The 20,514-nt window shown below is 49.0% G+C and overlaps 1 long non-coding RNA gene across 1 annotated transcript; it reads left to right on the forward strand.

The window, feature by feature from the left end:
* The first annotated feature begins 227 nt into the window (after nt 1-227).
* Nucleotides 228-20,294, forward strand: LOC118726873. Its single transcript, XR_004990426.1, has 3 exons — nt 228-241; nt 15,121-15,124; nt 20,156-20,294. It is a non-coding gene; the product is annotated as an uncharacterized LOC118726873 (long non-coding RNA).
* Nucleotides 20,295-20,514: the final 220 nt, after the last annotated feature.

The raw sequence follows: 20,514 nt of genomic DNA on the forward strand, positions 1-20,514 counted from the left end.
GAATTCTACTTTTTCATGGGAAATGTATGGTCCTCGGTTAGGTAGGAAGGGGAGGTCCATGAGCCCTCCTTGACCTGATAATTCTCAATTGCCTTCAGCTTGAAACACCTGATGTACAGCATATCGTGTTTTGTGGTGCGTGTTCTGATCCCCTCACAGCAATGAAACGGGCCCCACCTGCCGCACCAAGCACACCTGAGGGGTGTTTCCGAGAGGCACAGGAGCAGGCACCATGGTTGGTGTAAGGTTTGAGGAGCAGAAAACTAACCACCAAGACATTTCAAAGTAAAGTTTATTCCCTAGTAATGAGCGGGACTCATTATGGACATAGAGAAATCAGAATTGAAGGAGTGGGGAGGGGAGAAAGGACCCAGCAGGACTGCCTCCAGATAGACATGAAGGGAAGGCAACACATGGCTGGTCTGGGGGTCTTTTTAAGGGGAGGAACAAGAGAGGGTTGGACCCAGGGCGAAACAGGAAGGGGTGGGCTCTAGGGCACTTTGAAACAAGCTGATTGGTGGTTCAATGTCTTTGGGATGTCTCTGTGACAGATGCCAGTAATGTCATAACTCCGCCCACCAGTTGGGGGGAGGGAGAATTCTACAGTTGGCAGGAGGTACTCCAGTGTGAGCTCCCTGCATCACTCCTGCTCTGCCACCCAGCTGTGTGGCCTGGGACATTTTGTATCTCAGTTTTCTCCACCATAAAACAGGAATAAAAGTGACACTCACCTCATATAATTGCTCTGAGGAGAAAATTTAGAGTGTGTATAAGGTGTTTAAAAAGTACCTCACACATACCAAATACAGAATTACTATTAGCTGGTATAATTTTTATTTGCACTTATGTAATAGGAGTGGAAAAGCAGACATGAGTTTGCAAGTCCCCCTTACTATGTGAGGGGGGGCTGGATAGCAGCCCCCAAAAGGTGTCCATGTCCTACTCCACAGAGCCTGCGAAGCTATCACCTCATGTAGCAAAAGGGACTTTGCGGAGGCAATGAAAGTGAAGACTGGGAGCTGAGATTAGCCTGGGTTCACTGTCTCCCTCTCACTCTCCCTTCCTCTTTAAAAATCAATAAAAATATATTTTTATTGATTTTTAAAGAGGAAGGGAGAGTGAGAGGGAGACAGATGCATCAATGATGGGAGAATCATTGATCAGCTGCCTCCTGCATGCCCCACACTGGGGATCAAGCCCACAATCCAGGCATGTGCAATGACCAGGAATCAAACCATGACCTTCTGGTTCATAGGTCGAGGCCCAACCCCTGAGCGACACTGGCCAGGCCATTACCAAGTCTTAAGAAGCAGGAGTTAGGGCCGGAGATGTGAGGACTGAAGCAGAGGCCGGAGGGATGTCAGCACATGGGCCAGGCCAGCAGGAGGCATTGGGAGGTGGAAGAGGTTCCTGTGGAGCCTTGAAGGAACCTGGCCCTGCCAGCCCAGTGTAGACCCTGGCCCCTGAGCTGTCAGGGAAGGAGTAACTGTGCTGTGAGAGGCAGCAGCATGGAGAAGTCTGTCACAACAGCTAAAGGAGAAGGGAGATTGAGAAAGTTCAGAGGCCACTGGGACAGGAGTCAGTTCATGAAGAGGAGTCTCCCCCCACACCCCGGGGAGGTCCGCTGTCCCATGTCCTGACCCGGGACTGATCCAGGGGCACCTCTGTGAATCTCATCTAACAGCACGCAGAGGGGACACAGCGGGTGCATGTGTGAAAACACACCTCAAGAAACTTGAAAGGAAATGTTTTCAAAATGAAAAGACCCTCAATGTCTCAAGCTCTAAATCTCCCAGGGAGGAGGGCAAGAGCACAGGTTCTGGTCTTTACAGGGAACCCGGCCCAAGGGCCTCACTTGGCAGGGAAGGCAGGGGAGGCCCAGGGAGGAGACTGCCCAGGTCACCCTGGCTCTGCCCAGCAGGGTCCCAGCAGGCTCCTCTGGTCCCACAGTGCCTCTGTGGCCCAGCAGCCTCAACAGCGCCTGGACGCCTGTTAGAAAGGCAGTTTCTTGGGATCAGAAACTCAGGGAGAGGGCTCAGCTGTCTGCCTTCTAACACAAACTCCACTCCCCAAAGCACCCCAAACCATTCAAGTTTGAAGCCCTGAGGGGCAGACTTTTCCTCCCCTTTCTGAGTGACTGGTCCCTGTGAGGATGGCTCAGGCCAGCAGCTCTCCCCAAGAAAAATACGCAGACCTCTGCACACAGTTAGGAGGGCGGGGAGGGGGTGGAGATTGATGTCAAAAGCCTCCAAGAAGTTCATTTAAGAAAAGTCTGAAGTCTGAAGCATCCATGAGAGGCTGAGAGCACAGCTCCACCTACAGACACATAGGCTCCTTCAGGGACTACGGACCCAGACTCCACACAGGCCCACGAGCTCATCCATTTAATTCTGTAGAGGGCATTGCACCATGCAGCTCCCAGCAGCAAGGCAGGTCCTCCAGCCTGGCCTCCAGGCTTGCACTGTCCTCTCTCCTCCCCCAATCCCCAGGCCTCCATGGCATCTCTCAGCACCACACACCTCCCAGAAGGGAAAGGTGCTGGAAGCCAGTTCCAGCATGTCATCATTGCAAAGAGTTTCATCAAAAGGTTGATGGAACGTGGGGATTCAACAAGGGCTGAGTCACATATGTTATCTATAGCCTGTGGGAATGGCTAAAGGCATTTCCCAAAATCTGAAAAGATTTGAATAGATGATTGTTTGCTTCCAAACAGCTCAGGACATCTTAATCTACATGTTATTGCCTCCTACTGGCCAAATACCTGAACAGCTGTAGGCTATTCTCCAATCTGACAATGCTTCTGTACCAAACTCTACTCTTGGAAGTGTGTATCTCCACCTTGCTTTAGGACAAATTGTGTTAATAAAAAGCAAGGGGTCCTGAAACAAGGAGAACTTAGCTCCTTTAGCTAAAGCTGCTCTGACCCCTAATGTCTTTCAAAATTATCTTTCATCTCTGGACTCTTACTTCAGTTACACACAACCTTTCTCCAGATTGCTAATCCCTTTTCAATGCCAGAACAAGAATCCCAGCAGGAAGAAGCATGGCCTTGCAGGTGGCACTTTAAACCTTCCCATAACAATATGTTTTTGGAAATCAAAGTCCAAATTCAAGAAGGTAGGAAATGGGTTCCCTCTGTTCTGTGAAGAACAAAAGGCGCAGCACCCCCTTTTCACCACTAGAGGACGGTCACAGAGACAAATGCCCAGACAGCCCAAGGTTCCTAGGCGCCCAAATTTGACTTCCCACGAATCTCCTTTTTGGCCCACAAAGAATTTATAAATGTTTCCAGGAAATCTCACATAAAATATAGATTTTCAGATTCATTTGCATAAGGAAAGATCTGGCACTGTCTGGCCCTGTGTGTCTCAGGGGACAATGCTTGGCTGGAGCAGAGCTGCCCCTTCAGGGAGGCATCTGGACCCTGCCCTGCCACACTCCACCCCCTGCTAGGACTCATCCTCCTCCACCTGCTGGGCCTTTGTGAGCCTGGACTGCTGTCTAGCAGCCCAGCACCACCTACGAGGGCAAGGGCGCTGGTGAGAGACACAGGCGGCTTTAGGCACTTATTCAGAGCAGCAAAATGAAGGCTGAGAACTGACTGCATACATTTTCTGTCCTAACATTTTATTCTTCCCTTTGGCCTTTCCTGTCCACAAACCCAGGTCTCTCCTCTTGTCCAAAGCTGGGCGAGGTGCCTGCAACATGTGTCCCACAGCACACTAAGAGCTCCTGTCACAGGGCTCATCACGCTCCCTGCACCCGGTTTATTCTGTCGTCACCTTTAGTTTGTAAATTCTGTGAGGTCAGGAATGAAGATGATATTCTGACTCCTCAAAGGAATTCATTAACTAGGGAGGGAGGGAGAGGAGGAGGGAGGGAGGGAAGGAAGGAGAGAGGGAGGGAATATGGGAAGATGGGAAGGAGGGAAGATGGGAATGAGGAGGAAAGGAGTGCAGGAGGAGGGAAGGAGGGAGGGAGAAAGGAAGGCAGGAGGAGGGAAGTAGGGAGGGAGGAGGGAAGATAGGAAGGAGGGAAGAAAGAGGGAAGGGTTTACTCAAACACAGCGCTGCTGAAACCTGAATGGGCACCAGGCCCCAGAGAGGACCTGGGCAGAAGAGCCAGCTTCCCCTCCCCCACCACCACCACACCTTTGCTGGGTGAAGCTGGTTGGAGGGGGGGGGGGGGGGGCAGGGTGAGGGACCTGAGTCTGCACTGCAACAAGTTCTTGGCTAATGCTGCTGCCTGGTCCTGGACCGCATTTTGAAAGCCTCTGCTCTTCGTGAATCTTTTTCAAAATACCAGCTTCCAGAGTTTACAGACTTGTAATAAATTTCTCATGTCTGTCTTTTTGTTAGCATTTATCAGGTGCTCAGCACGCAGCAGCTCAGGAAAGAATGGCTTCTGCCAGGCCTGCAGTGCTCCTAGGAAAAGGAGGCCACAGACCTGCCTCTACCCGGAGTCCAGGCCCCCAGAGGACAGGGCCCTGCGTGTAACACGGGGAGTGCACTGCTCTTCCCCAGCCATGGCTTTCTGGCCACAAAGCTGGAGCCATGCGGGAGGGGAGGAGCACGTGGTCCTCAGCCCTGTGGGTCAGACCAGAGGGTGTCAGCTGGGGCCGCCTGCTGCCTCCCACCTGGGACCAGGGGAAGCGCAGGCCTCCCAGGGGCACTAGCAAAGGACTTTCCTGAGATGTGCGTGGAGGAGGAGGCATCTTTATTCCCTGGCAGTGAAGCCCTGGGTTTTAAAGTCTCCTGTTCCTGGGTCTGGCCACTCGAATGTGCATCCTGCCCTGAGCAGGCCTGGAATGTGGGCCGCTGCCCGGAGTTCCCACTCCGCACCAGAGCGCTGCCCAGGCTGAGGGCCCAGCTGCAGCCCATGCGTGTGGGGCCACAGGACCAGGGGCCATGCGGCAGCTGAAGGCCACGTGGCTATGATGCCAGGACGGGCCAGTGGAGGTCAGGGAGCCAGCGGGCAAAAGCCAATCAAGAGCGAGAATTCTCTGTCAGTTTAACCCCTGAGTCCTTCAAGAGTCCACAGCCTCACAGTGGCTTCACTGACCCCCACCATCCCCATCCCTACTCCAGCCAATGACTTTTCTCCCAGGTGGACTCTAGGCAAGCCCTTTCCATAGGTCACCTGTGCCCATCCCCCCCTTTGTTGGAGCCCTACCCTGGGTTACCTGCAGGGAAGGGGCTGTGGCTCCCGGGGAGCATGAAGTTGCAGCTTGCAGATGAAGCTGCCCAGGGGACCGTGCTCATGTCTGGCCTCCCTCTGCTTTCTTCCCATTACTAATACCAGTAACTAGCTAGTTACACAGGTAACCATAACCTATCAGGAGCTTCCAGCTGCCCTCCCAGACCACATGGGGACGTGAAAGGGTAGCAGATACGGAACAGACTTTGCCCATCTGGCATCACAGCATTCTTGCTCCCGGAGCCTGGACCTGAGGCCACTGCTTCTTAACATCACATGAAGCAGCTCCTCTCAGCCAATCAGAGTTGGTGCACAAAATGGAAACTAGTCTCTGCCTGATGTCCTAGCCCAGTGGTCAGCAAACTCAATAGTCAACAGAGCCAAATATCAACCGCACAACGATTGAAATGTCTTTTGAGAGACAAATTTTTTAAACTTCAACTTCTTCTAATGCTTCTTCTTTAAAATAGACTTGCCCAGGCCGTGGTATTTTGTGAAAGAGCTACCCTCAAGGGGCCAAAGTGCTGCATGTGGCTCGCAAGCCGCAGATTACAGACCACTATCTTAAAGAAGCTGTTGGAGAAGAGATTCCAGAAAAGAAATCACGGTGCTTCTCAAACCCAGACACCAAGGTATCAAGGGGCATGGAGAGACCCATGGGGTCATGGCTGGAAGCAGCTATTTACAAGCAGAACACAGAGGGTCACCCAAGGGCCTGGTGAACTTGGGGCTCTTGGTCACAGGGAAGCGGTTGGCCCAGGAATTTTGTGGAGAACTAACTAACGCATGTCAAGCAAAGCCCCTGAGAACAAAGCCATCCTGGTAGGAACTCTTCCCCCTGTGGGGCTGCTCAGCTGCAGAACAGATGGAAGCCAGGTAGGGGCCTCCTTCCTCACAGGGCTGAGAGTGAGTGCACACTGCCACCTCGTGGTCACAGCCAGCAGCACCGCGCAGCTGAGGAAATAGAAATGCAAATCAGTAAACTGTCTAATGAATGAATGCATGAGAGGATATTAAAAACTATAATTACTTTATTTCAGTCTTTTACAGTGAACTGAAATACACACTCCCAGTTTTATGCATAAAGCGCTTGGAAAAGTAGCAGCCAAGGAGAGTCAAAACCTTAGAAATCCCAGACCAGATATTTCTGACTAAGAAAAAAATAGGTGAACTGGGAATTCAAGGCAGGCCCCTTGGATCCCATCCAGATGTTCAACCAGCTGGCCACACCAAGTCCCCTCCAGTCAATTACTTTTCTTGATGTTTCTAATCAACAGTATTATATATGTGATGCCATAAACTTTTATATTTAATATTAGCTCATAACTCAGGACCCTAAACCAGATGTTTTGGGTGAGAAAGAAATTGATGACTCATCAGTAGATTAAGCCCAGGCCACTGGCTGCTCTCCAGGCACTTTACCAGCTGAGCTGCAAAGTGAGTGGCTGCTACCAGCTCCCTTTAGCTACAGGGAGAGAGGGGGAGAGGAAGAGAAAGATGTGGGGGGAGAGTAAGAGAGAGAAAGAAAATGAAATAAATATGAACATAAAGTAACATTCAAGATCTTTTATGCATTTTTTTCTCTTGTAAAACAGGAGCTTGCCATATTGTCTTAAATCAGCGGATGGCAAACTCATTAGTAAACAGAGCTAAATATCAACAGTACAATGCTGACATTTCTTTTGAGAGCCACATTTTTTAAACTTAAACTTATTCTAATGCCACTTCTTCAAAATAGACTCACCTAGGCAGTGTATTTTGTGGAAGAGCCACACTCAAGGGGCAAAGAGCCGCATGTGGCTAGAGAGCCGCCATTTGCCGACCATTGTCTTAAATCATTACTAGTCAGGCATTTGCAATCCTCTGAACATATCCTCCTCTCCTTTATGAAGGGCAGGTAACATACATAACCAAGAAAAGGTGGCATTATTGACCACCAGGTGGCATTAGGTCTTTAAACTCAACTGATCCTTCTTCCCAGATATTCTTACCTTTGCAATTCCCTGGTCTAGACCACATGGCCCACTCATTTGCAGGAAGGGGGAGGGGGATGGAGGCGGGGAGGGGGGAGTGGGGGAGATGGACACAGGGATTAGGGTGAGGAGAGAGGAGAGCAGAGAGGGCCCTGGCTCAGTTTCCAGAGGAAGAGGAACTGGGCCCCACCTTCCTCTGGAAGACATCCCCAGTGTGTGGAGCAGAGCAGCATGGCTGGCTGTCTGGGTTAGAGTGCTGGGAGGTGAGGTGTCCCAGACAGGGCGGGGCTGCCTGCAGGGTCTGGCCAGATGGGGCCAGATGATCCCCAATGAGATCATCCTTGAACAGCACTTAGTGGGGTGCCCAGTACACAGCAAGTGCTCAATAAATTGCAGCTGTTCCTGCCTTTTATCAGATGCCTCTAGTCAGCAAGGCCCGGCTCTTTGGGCCTGTCTGCAGCCAGGGATAGCAGGCACAGGCCCTACCCCCTTCAACCCTCCCTCCCAGCATCAGACAAGACCACTTTTAAATTTTTATATATATATATATTTTTATTGATTTCAGAGAGGAAGGTAGAGGGGGAGAGAGAGAGAGAGAGAAAGATATATATATATATATATATCAATGATGAGAATCATTGATTGGCTGCCTCCTGCCCATCCCCCACTGGGGATTGAGCCCACAACCCAGCGCATGTGCCCTTGACCGGAATCAAACCTGGGACCCTCCAGTCCACTGACCAACACTGTATCCACCAAGCCAAACTGGCTAGGACAAGACTACTTTTTAACTGTTTTCTAAAATGAGTCCATTTAAACCAATATGTGACAGTCAATTATCTGTGAAAACTTGCTTAGACCAGGGTACCCAGATACTTAGTCAAACTGAAAGATGAAATAGAGAGGGCCAGAGACCAGGATGCCAGGACACAGTCAGAGCGAGGGCCTGGGTTCATGCACTTTTAAGGGGAGGAGAAAGGAGGGGGCTTAGGGCACTCAGCACATGCTGATTGGTGGTTTCATGTAAGGCCTATAATTAGGGACCTAGGGACTTTGGAATTGGGGGCTTAGGGTATTTGGCAGGTGCTGATTGGTGGTTCAGTGCTCAGGAATGTCTGGCTGCAGGTGCAGTTTAAGTAGGTCCATCAACTGGAGGAAGTGAGGATCTATCACAAACATGATCCTGGATGTTCCTGTGAAGGTATCCTTTAGCTGGGAGACACAGTTACCTCAGGAGACTTTGGGAGGGCAGATTGCTCTCCATCCTGTGGGTGGGCCTCACCTCATCAGTCAAGGCCTGAATGGGTGAAAGACGGACTGTCTCAGAAGGAGAGGGCATCTGCCACACACCATGTGGCCTCCGGCCTGGCCTGCTGGCTACCTGCAAGCTCTCACCTTGCCAGCTTCCACATCACATGAGCCAGATTCTTACAATAAACCCTTCTCTCACAGCACACACTCACACACCACACACACACTTCGCACAATCACACACACTAGCATACAGACACTCACACACACTCACACACATTCACACACCACACATGCACAGGTACACTCACATACATACAAACACACTCACACACACACACACACACACACACACACATACACACACACTCACACACACATGCACACTCACACACAAGCATACACACATGGACACGCACATGCTGCTGGTTCTCTGGAGAACCCTAATGCTCATGTTTCTACAAACATGGCAGCAGCCGCACAGCCATGCTTTGCCTCCGGCCCTGGGAGGACAGAGCCCGCCCTCCTGCTTACGCACTTTCTTGTCTTTGTTTTGAGATTCCAGGTTCTGCGGATTTTGTCCAGGTTTTACTGGTTTTGCTCAGACTCGCTGGAGGCTCCTTCCCAGCCTCTGGCTACTTCCTCTGCTCCAGCCTTGGGTGGGGAATGTCACTGGGTCTGAGGCTGGGCTGGGCGGACCCTGGTCCCTTGGGAGATCATGAGCAGATTGCAGGGGGAGGGGGCATGGTCCTGTGGCCTGGCGACTGTGCAGATCCTGTCAGATGCCTTCAAATGAGAGCGCCACGCTGAAGGGTTCTCTGGAACCCCCAGGTCCCTGAGAGTAAACCAACCAACTGGGGGGTCTGAGAGTGCAGCCTGGATGACCCCGGGGCTGCATGTTCAGGCTGAAGCCCCAAGGCCCTCCCTCTGGGATCTCGATGCCTTTGTCTAACCTGGCCATTATCTAACCGGAAGGGAGGAGAGAGAAGGCGAGATACAGGCATGCCTTTCACACAGCTCTGGCAGAAGCTGACTTTGACACTGCCAAGTCAGTCCCCGTTGATGGCTGGGGGAAGGGACTGGACGAGGGCAGTTTAGGCTCATGCCCAGAAAGGTCTGAGGGACGAGGGAGTTGCCCACCTGTCTGCCAGCCATACTTGGTAACAAATTAGTGCTAGAATGGGTGTGGCCACTGCAAGTTGGAGGAAGACTAAATATTTAAACTCTTTTTTTTATTATTTATTATTTTAAAATAAATCTTTATTGTTCAGATTATTTCAATTGTTTCTTCTTCCCTACTCCTATAGCTCCCCTTCATTTGGTCCCCACTCCACCCTCTGCCCTTACCCCCCCCCTCCCCTCCGCTGTCCTCATCCATAGATATATGATTTTTGTCTATTCTCTTCCTGTATTCTCCACACAGACACCGCTTTCCCCCTGAGAATTATCAATCCCCTCCCACTCTATGCCCCTGATTTTAAACAAAGAAGTTCATCTCCCCCCTTCCCCCCACCATGTCCTGACTCTCCTGCTGCAGAGGATGCACAGCCCTGTGCTCAGGGCCACGTGGGACTCCCACGTGGACCAGGAGCCTTTAGTGAGCCTCGTGCCCACCACACGCGCTGCAGCCCCAAAAGCAGGTGGCCAGGCTTGGCTGAGGGGCAGGTCCTTGGGAACCTGAGGCTCCAGACCAATAGCGCCTTCCTCCACATCCTGGCCCCCTGTGGGGGCTTCTGGAAATTTCAGGGGCGCCCCGAGAACCTGGCTCCTTCCCCCCCCACAGGGAGTTCAGTTCTCAGGGAACAATGCGCCTGTTGCTGATTCCAGGCCACCTCCAGGCCCTTCTCAGAGGAGGCCTGCCTCACCATAGCAACTGCGTGAGGGTGACATGCTGACGTGGGGGGATGGAGACTGGGGGACTGGGCAGCCTGGCTTTTCACTCTAACTCTGTTACTCATCACCTTTGTCATCTCAAGCTGGGGTCTCCTTCCTGTCTGTTTCTGCCTGTGAAACGGGGCTCTTAAGGGCTACACTAGCAGGGGCGTTGGAGGACTAGAGTAGGGGTGTCGAACTCAATCAGAGAAGGGGCCAAAATCTAAAATCCAGCCTAAATCGCGGGCCGAATGGTTTACTGAACAGTCATAAACTGTCATTGTGATGGAAACGCAGCGGAGTGCAGTGATGACAGCGCGGTGCAGGCCACATTGCAAGGCCTGGCGGGACGGATTTGGCCCGCGGGCCTTGTGTTTGACACATGTGGACTAGAGGATTTGCACATTTAGATTCATGGTCTCTGCGCCCACTCCTGTCTTCCCTAGCTCTGCCCGCCCCCTCACCAGGCCATCCTGGGAATCTAGAAACGTTCCTAGATCCGAGCATGCCACCTGCTCTGAGAGAAGCCTCCTCTGAGTGTTCGTCCAAATCAGCTGCTGAACTGTGTGCTGGGGATGACTATCAATGAAAACATCAGCTGTGTAACACGCACGCGCGCGCACGCGCACACACACACACACACACACACACACACACACATACACACACAGGATGTGTCTTATTCCTTCATTTGAGCCACTAGTTAGCAGAAAACTCACACCTATGAATTCTCTGAAATTTCAGGAGCTCCAGTACCCGGGGGCCAAGTCAGGGTCTGGACATGGGCTGAAGCAGTCTGCTCTGGATGCCCAAACCAAATGCCAGGGGCTGGGGCTTAACCCACCACATTCTTTTCTAGCCCAGGCCCTTGTGGGTCATCCCATAGAGCATAGGCCCATGCACCGAGAGGTCCCCTTCAGTTCCAGGCCAGGGCACACGCCTGGGTTTTGGGCTTGATCCCCGGTAGGGGGCGTGCAGGAGGCAGCTGATGATATTTCTATCATTAGTGTTTCTCTCTCTCCCTCCCTCTACCTCTAAAATCAATTAAAACATATTTATAAAAAAAGGAAAAGAAAAAAAAAAACTTGTATGTGACCTCAAAGCCTGTCAGTTGTTGCAGAGATGAGTCATATCATGGTCAGAAAGGTTCAGAAATATCCTGAATGTACTTGGCTATTACAGAGACCTATTACAGAAGGGAGGAAGAGGAGGAAAATGAGGAGAAAGAAAAGAAGAAAAAGGAGGAGGAGGAGGAAATGGAGGAGGAAGAGGAGGAGGAGGACAAGGAGGAGGAGGAGGAGGAGGAGGAGGAGGAGGAGGAGGAGGAGGAGAAATGTATTTTCTCACAGTTCTGGAGGCTGGCAATCCAAGATCAAGGTCTGTTCTCCCAAAGTGGCTGTCCTTGGCCTTGCTCTCTGGCTTCCCTCTTGTGTCCCAGGCTCCCCTTCACATAAGGAATCCCCACCCTGATAGTCTCCTTTCCTCTTACCTGAAGAAAAGCTCTGTCCTGAAATAGAGGTACAGCCCATGGTTACTAGGGATTGGGCCTTCAACATGAGGATCTTGGAGAAACATTGTTCAGCCCGTTAACTGGGCACAGGGGCAGCCCACACATCATCAAGGCAAATGGGCGACACATCTGGTCCTCGGTTCCTGGACCTGAGCTGCCCAGCAGCCACTCCTCCCTGCAGCCTGTGGGCCTCGGGCTCTCCTGTGCCCAGGGCACAGGCACCCTGCACTTCTGCCCACTTGCCTTTACTCTCACACCTAGCCCAGGCCCAGAGAGTCCACCCCTATCTCCCAGGGAACCCTTCTCCCTTTACTTTTTGCAACAGACACTGTCTGTCCACAAATCCTCTCTCCCCAGGTGTGGACACTTTTGAAACAAAAGCAAGGCAGACCCAGGGCTGCTCCTGCTCTCCTCTCAGCCACATCCCTCTCCAGAGACATCGGGGATGGCTCACTTGCTGCAAGGCAAGGGTGAGGGGAGAACCAGAGAAGACAGTATCTCAAAATGGTCTGCAGGGCTTGGTTTGAAATTCATGAGAAATAACATAGATGGTTATATGGAAGATGGGTGATAAAGCATGAATAGCAATGCTAATGGTGGGAACTAAGTAGTGGCTGATGGGTGTTCCATGGCTGTTTGAAAATTTCAGTGTGAATTGGAAGTGGCAGGGGCAAAACTAAGGCTCAGTTGCCAGCCTTTGTTAATTATAAATTATATTTATTTGTGAGTTTTTAGTTAAATAAAAATAAAGAAGGGGTTCAAATCAGGTGATCTCTACAATTTCTCCCAGCAATAAAATGCTACAAGTAAGTTGTTTAGGGATCCAGCCCATCTCTAGCACTTAATATCTGCAATGCATTTTCTAATCATTTTATAATCATACTAGAGGCCTGGTGCACAAAAATTCTTGCAAGAGTAGGCCTTCCTTCCCCTGTCTGCCAAGACTAGCTTCCCTGTGGCACCCGGGACCCCGGGCTTCCCACCTCTGGCTGTCTGCAGGCACCCGGGACCTGGGCTGGCTTCCCTCTGGCTCAGGCTTTGACAGGAAAAATGTCTGGAATGACCTCCTGTCTAATTAGCATATTATACTTTTATTATTATAGAGAGATAAGATGTAGATGGGAAAAACGTTTTAGTTATAGAGGAAAAGTGGTAATGAGATGTGAATCATTATACACATCCATATTAACCCTGTGTTATAAGTGTTCATATACCATCTGCTTATGTTTATATTTATGTTTAGGGCCCAGGGATCAACTTGGGCCTATGGTGTATGTTTTTACAACCCATATGACTTTTACACTTTTGAAGGGATGTGAAAGAAGAGAGGAATTCAGCTTAACCTCAAATTGTCTTCCATAGGACAGTAAATATAGAACACTTACATTAATTTAAAAGTAATTAACTCAGAATTTTTTGACAATATAATCTAAATTAAACATTTAATGTATAACCTAAATTATACATTAAATGTTTAACTAATCAGATGAGTTGTGCAAACAGTGTTATTAAGAACATATTAAGCCCTATCCTGTTTGGCTCAGTGGATAGAGTGTCAGCCTGTGGACTGAAGGATCCCAGGTGGATTCCAGTCAAGGGCATATACCTTGGTTTCAGGCACATACCCAGCAGGGGGTGTGCAGAAGGCAGCTGGTTGATGTTTCTCTCTCTTTGATGTTTCTAACTCTCTATCTCTCTCCCTTCCTCTCTGTAAAAAAAAAATCAATAAAAAAAAAATTTGTTTTAAAAAGTTACTAAGAGAGCAGACTGGTGTTAAAGATCTCAATGAAGGTATTGTTACATCAATATTAAAAATAAATGTTTAAAATGATGATTAAGCCTATCTGGTTAGGCTCAGTGGATAGAGCATTGTTCTGTGGAGTGAATGGTCCCAGTTTTTATTTCAGTCAAGGGCACATGTCCAGGTTATGGGTTTGACCCCCCCGGTAGGGGACATGCTATTGATTTGTCCATCTCTCTCTCCCTCTCCCATCCTCTTAGAAATCAATAAAACATATTTAAAAAATAAAATGATGGTTAAGCACAGTCAATATGGCTTCATGTTTGAAGGTTGACCCATGAACCAGAGGGTCATGATTTGCTTCCGGGTCAGGGCACTTGCCCGCGTTGCAGGCTCAATCCTGAGTGATTCTCTTTTATCAGTATGTTTCTGTCTCCCTCTCCCTTTCTGTCTGAAATCACTAAAAACATATTTTAAAAATTATTGTTAAGTGTGCAGTTAGAAAAAAAATGTATGTATACCAGAAATGCCCTAACTTGAGTAATTACAAAATAAATACCTCTTCATCTGCCTTGTCAAAAATGAAATGCTTGCCTAATAATTCCATTTATTGAGATATAAGATGATCTTTTCTATAAAAACTCAACTATAATCCTTCATCCATGGCACCTAGAGCCTTGTATGTCACTAACCTTATTAAGCTAATTAATGGTGCTCTTTAGCAAATGGATTCTTTTTGGCTTAAGAGAAGTGATTATAATGAGCCTCATGTGACACTAAAAATAGCGCTTGAATTATTAAACCTTTCAAGGAACAACTTTTGTATTGATCTTCTTGGGTACCTCTGCCATCTGGGTTCTAAGCCCTACAAACAGTTTGGAGCAGTGATCGGCAAACTCAGTCAACAGAACCAAATATCAATAGTACAACGATTGAAATTTCTTTGAGAGAAAAAAATTTTAAACTTAAACTATATAGGTAGGTATATTGTTATTAACTTAATTAGGGTATTTCTAAGTTGGCCTTTGGTAAAACCTCAAGGGGCCAAAGAGCCACATGTCGCTCGAGGGCCACAGTTTGCTGACCACAGGGTTAGAGTATCTGCCCTTGTTATGCCCAGACTTCATGATCCCCAAGGACCACCAGGGAGCCGAGTCAGATGCAATAAACAAAAGAGCCTTCTCCATGCTAGCATGGGCCCCTCCCACCCACGCCGGCAGCATGGCGGAAGAGAGCGCGAACTTCTCCCAGTCCAGGGATTTTACTCCAGTTGGTGGTGATGTCACTGCCTTGGCTAACCCTGATTGGTTGGGTGAGGGCTAGGGATAACTCCGCCCTGCGGGGCGGAGTTGGAAGCTCATCCTCACCCCGCCCTGCCCTCTCATTCCCCCCTTGTCTAATGTGCCTAGTCTCAGCCTACTTCCTTTCAGCATAAACAACAAATACAGTTACCAAGACCCTTAGTACCACAGTTCCCATCAGTATTGTCCTCACTGAAGTCCAGTTCCCCTCCTGCAGGCATCAGTTCTCCTCCTGGCCTGTAGTTGCCAGGATCCAGGCCATGCAGGAGCTGGGAGTCATGTAGTCAGGTCTGGGTGCCATCTACTTCAACAGCAGTGGGCGTGCTCAGGATAACAGTGCAGCATCCCTTTGAGTCCTTGAACAGCGAATTTCTTTACCCACATTGAATTCCAGGGCTACAGGGTCTGCGGTGGGCACTGGCAGTGCATCTGGAACAAGCAAACTGCAGAGCCTGTAAGGACTTGCTTAGCATTTACCTGTGCACAGACAGTACTTCTAGCAACTCTGCCTCACAGATGTTCAGAAGTCTTGGTGACACTTAACCTGGTGTCACCGGGCAACTCTGACCTAGAGCCTCTGGGACCAACAGTCTTGTCATCTGGAGGGTCCATCAACCATCTGGTCCTTCAGTGGCTTGCTTCTGGTCAGCCAATTCCTTCTGGCTGCAGTTGGTAACCCTCTTTTCTCTGTGGATGGCACAGTGTCTCCATCAAAGGGCCTGGATTAAGGCCAAAAGTTCTGGAACTGTGCCCAAATGGTGTGGTCCAGGGTAACTACCACTGCCTCTGCATATCAGGTCCCATCCTGAATGTAACTGCTCCCATCCGTGAACAGTACCTTGTTGTCTGTTACCTCTGTGCAGCCATGAATGGGTTCCTCCATCATCAACTGGAAGCAGGCTGGCAGGGTTGATGGCCAGAGTCTTATAGCTCCTGGCCCAGAGTCTGCTTATCTGCCTCCTTCACCAGCAGTGCTGTGGTGGCCACCGCCTGGGAGCACGCTGGCCACCCTGCTGCCACAGGGTCCAGTCTCTCTTCCAGGGACCTAGAGTCTGAGTGAGAACCCCTTTGGCAATGCCTCTTACCTCACTCACGTAGAGGTGGAAGCGCTTTGTGACGTCCGGCAAGGCTAGGGCAGCTGCTGAGATGAGAGCCTTCTTTAGCTCCCCAAGGACCCATTGTTCCACTTTGGACCAGTTCATCAGCTGCATTCCCCCAGTACGTGTTCCTTCCGAGGACCACAGTCCTTCTTGATGTCCAAGGAAAACAGGCAGTTTGTCCGGTGGCTTCCTGGGCTGATGTACGGGTCCTATTGGCTCTTTCAAGACTAAATAGGGTGTCCCAATGCCCATCAGGAAACTAACAGGCTTGCCTCTCCTAGCTAACCTGTCAGGACATACTCTCTATAACTTTTATAAAAATCTTATCTTCCAAAAATACATAACCATGCTTCAAATTTTAAAGAAAAGGCAAGGGAGGAGGGAGCAGGTCCAGTACTGTTCCCAGGCCTCCAGCCACCTGAAATGTAAAATGCCACATTTTCCCTACAGATATAGATTTATCTGCATTTCTAAGCCTCCTCTACTCCCCCAGCAGAACATTGGTGAAAATTGTCCAAGCAGTCTCGGGGGGTTAAATCATACAAATAATTGTTTTCACATTGTTTTAACACAATTCTAAATAAATTATAAACCTTTGTGATGAAGTCTACTTAAATCTATACACATGACTGAAACCAAAAATGATTCCCAAAGTTTAAACAAAATACAAGATGCAGGTACAAGCCCAAATTCAACAACAATGGCATATGAGAAAAGCAAAACAAAACAAATCAAATATAAAAGTTTCATATGTTACATTAAACATTATTTTAGAAAAACTGACTTAAAAAAATACGGCATCACTGACTTAAAATAATTTTTTTTAAGTGTAAGCATTACATACTTTTTCATCTGACAAATGAGAATAAATCAATCCTTGAGATCTTTGATCATTACTGCTTATTCTAAACACATATAATACAGTTTAGCCTGCCATATTCTAGGCATCTAGTTACTGCAATTTACTTTAACCTAATTCAATTTATACTTTGAACTTTTAAAGCTGGCAAGTCAAATAAATTTGGCATTTCTTAGATTAATAACATTACATTTTTAATACATCCTGCTTACTTAGGGTAAAGTTTCAGCAACACATTTTTTTTTCAGCATTCAAATGCAAATGAACACATTCTTTAGCTGAAGACTCCCGGCCATTCACCACCATTCATGGCCATTCACCACCATTCACATAAACTTGTTACCATTACCCTCTAGTTTCCGCCTCATGGCGGGAGAATTTCAAAAGCTGCTTACAATGTCTTGGGGAACCAGTTTTAATTTATCTTCCAGTTATCTCCACCATGTTTAAAGCTCATTCTGTACACAGAAAAGTTTTAAGCACAGCCCAAAACTATGCGCACTCGTTTTGAACTGGCCTATCACTTTACTGAGCACAGAGATTTGCCCTTGAGCTCTTCTCCATTACCGGATATCCCCGTGCCAGATGCTTCCATGCCGGCCCAGGCCCCTCGGGCCCAGGCCCCCTGAATGAGGCTGCTTCGGCCGCAGCCCCAGCCACGCTACTCAGGTGGTCCCAGAGGAGAAAGCTCGGGTCTCCCCAGCGGCTTCCCGGCTCCGCCTCCCCTTCTCCAGGCAGCCAACAAATTAACCCAGGTGCCTGCTCCCCGAGCGAGGCCACCACTGCCCAGCCGCGCTCCAATGCGCAGACTGAGCCCCGCCGGAGCCCTCCCTCCAACCCAACGCCGCCAGGGGGCCCCGCACCACCACACCGGCCACACATTGCCAGCTCCATCCTGGGGCTCCATGTCGCCCACAGATACCAAACTCAGACCTGGGAAAGGTTTCCGCAGGTGAGGCAACGGCTCACGCCGCTCACCTCGTCCCGGGAGAGGCTTATCCCTCTCCCCACATGAGGGTCCCTCTAGGGCCCTCCAGGGAGGTCAGAACGTCTTCTGATCCTCCTGCCCGTAGCCTTCATGGTGCGTCCACCAGGCGTCTTCGGGCACCAATTCCATGAGGGGTTTTACGTCCCTCCAGAGCGCGCACACACCTACCGCGGCCAGTCAGGCTCTCCGGATTGGGTCCCCTAATGGTCCTGGCCGGGGATTCCGGATGAATTCCCCCATCTATTATGCCCAGACTTCGTGATTCCCAAGGACCACCAGGGAGCCGAGTCAGATGCAATAAACAAAAGAGCCTTCTCCATGCTAGCATGGGCCCCTCCCACCCACGCTGGCAGCATGGCGGAAGAGAGCGCGAACTTCTCCCAGTCCAGGGATTTTACTCCAGTCAGTGGTGATGTCACTGCCTCGGCTAACCCTGATTGGTTGGGTGAGGGCTAGTGATAACTCCGCCCTGCGGGGCGGAGTCGGGAGCTCATCCTCGGCCCGCCCTGCCCTCTCACCCTCACACAGAAGAGTCATGTGTTTCATTCCCATTCTGGGGTAGGGAGTTAGCTGAGAAATGGGATAAATAGAGAAACTGAGACAATGCTGCCTCCCAGTGATTTTTTTTTCCTTCTTGTCTGTTTCTCCCAAACAGAACTGAGAGTGGTGAGGCATCAGTTGAATCCCATAATGCAGCGTTTTTTAACCGCTGTTCCGCGGCACACTAGTGTGCCGCGAGATGTTGCCTGGTGTGCCGTAGGTGCAGACAAGACAAGAATTTTATAATTTTTCACTATTTTGTTTACTTAATATTTCATAATAAAGTAATTATAAAATACTTTCTTTGTGTTTATTTGATTCCTATTCAAGAGAATTACTTTATATATAGTCAATATAGGCACAGAGTTAAATTTTTTAACATTTTCTAATGGTGGTGTGCCTCGTGATTTTTTTCATGAAACAAGTGTGCCTTTGCCCAAAAAATGTTGAAAAACACTGCCATAATGCACTCTCAAGGTAAATGACCTGGTCAGTGTAACTCAGCAGTTGAGTGTTGACCCAGGAACCAATAGTCACTGGTTCAATTCTGGGTCAGGGCACATGCCAAAGTTGCAGACTCAATCCCCGGTAGAGGCTGTGCACCCTCTCTCTCATAGATGTTTCTATCTCTCCATCCCTCTTCCTTCCTGCCCTTCTAAAAATCAATAAAACACTTATGTGTTTTTTTAAAGAAGGTAAATGTTTAGTTGTGGCATATATTTAAAAGCAGCTGGAGGGCACAGACCTGCTCAGTGGCTCCATTCACCCTATTTAGAGGACATGGGGAAAGGGGAAGGATGCTGAAGATGGTGAACACCTATAGGGAAGATCAGTTTGGGCTGTGAAAGAAAAGAGCCACATGCTAAACTGACAAGCTCAGGGAAGGCCTGCATGGCAGTCTTGCAAACCCAGTGACCTAAGATAACCACAAAAGATGGTTTGAAAATTAAATATCTAACAGGTTATAGTAGGTAGTCATGTCCCAGATATTTTCCCAGACAAAAATCAACTTCAGTCTTTTTACTGAGCCCATTTGCCTTTTTGTTTCTAAGATAACATATCTGTGAGATGTCTGGGTAACTTGTAACTTCCCTTTTTCCGAAGCCCCTGGGGAAAACCGAATGTGGTGGGCTCCAGGACAAATGCCTCAAATTCCTTCCTTATTATGTTAATTGTTCCTGCACTCACCTGAGTACACGTCCATCATTTTATTTTTTATCCAATCCCAGGAGTTTCCCACCACTTTGCTTTCTCCCACTTCCTTACTCCATCACCAATGAATTTCATGTAACCCACCTATGTCCCTCCTTTGATTGCAGTGTATAAATATAGAAATGTAACCCGCCATTCTTCGGAGCATTATCTCAATCCTTTGAGGTTCTGCTTCCTGGCATATGTCGAAAGTTTGGCTCAAATAAACTCACAAAAATTCTTTACAGGTTTCAATGTTTTTTTTTTGTTTTGTTTTGTTTTGTTTTGTTTTCGTTAACAGGACCATGGGTCCCTCCTCCATAGATGACCTCTCTTCCTCCTGCCTTGTCCTGGAGAAACCTCATCTAGGGGAGAGGGTGCTCTCTGACGCCTCCTGCAAGCAGCAAACCCTCCACTTCTGGGAGAAATGGTCCTGGCCCTGTTTTGTTCTTGGCCTAGGTGCCCTCAGACACAACTCCACCTGGGGAAATGTGAAGCAAAGAGATGCCAGCAAATGCTGTAGAGGAGGAAAACAAGCCCTTTGAGCCCTGAGTCTTCTCACCCTCCCCCGTACTTTGGAGGGAAGGAAATAGTCTTAATTTCCACAGTGAGAAGACTCATTGAACTCACGAGCATGCCAGGATTCATGGGCCAGGGATCCATGGGCAGGGGACCCGCGGGTAGCAGCAAGAATGAGGACGGAGAGAGCAGCTGCAGGGACCTTCATCTCCCCAGTGTGCAGACAGCTCTGGCCTGAGGATCCTGGCTTCTTTGCTTCCTGATTCCCTGGATCAGCTCTGCCCTTGTATTGATAAGAGGAGGATCAGGAAGTCACAGGGCAGACAAATGCTATTGTTTGACTCTACAATCAGCAACAGGATATTTCTAAAAAAGGGAACAAGCCTGGGAACACAATAGGAAGTTGAGGAAACAATGATTAGCAGCTTTCCCAAAGGCCCAATCGGTATAGGCATGTGCCCTGACTGTGCATT

Source organism: Pipistrellus kuhlii, unplaced genomic scaffold (genome assembly GCF_014108245.1).
Source record: "Pipistrellus kuhlii isolate mPipKuh1 unplaced genomic scaffold, mPipKuh1.p scaffold_m20_p_23, whole genome shotgun sequence".
NCBI lineage: Eukaryota > Metazoa > Chordata > Mammalia > Chiroptera > Vespertilionidae > Pipistrellus > Pipistrellus kuhlii.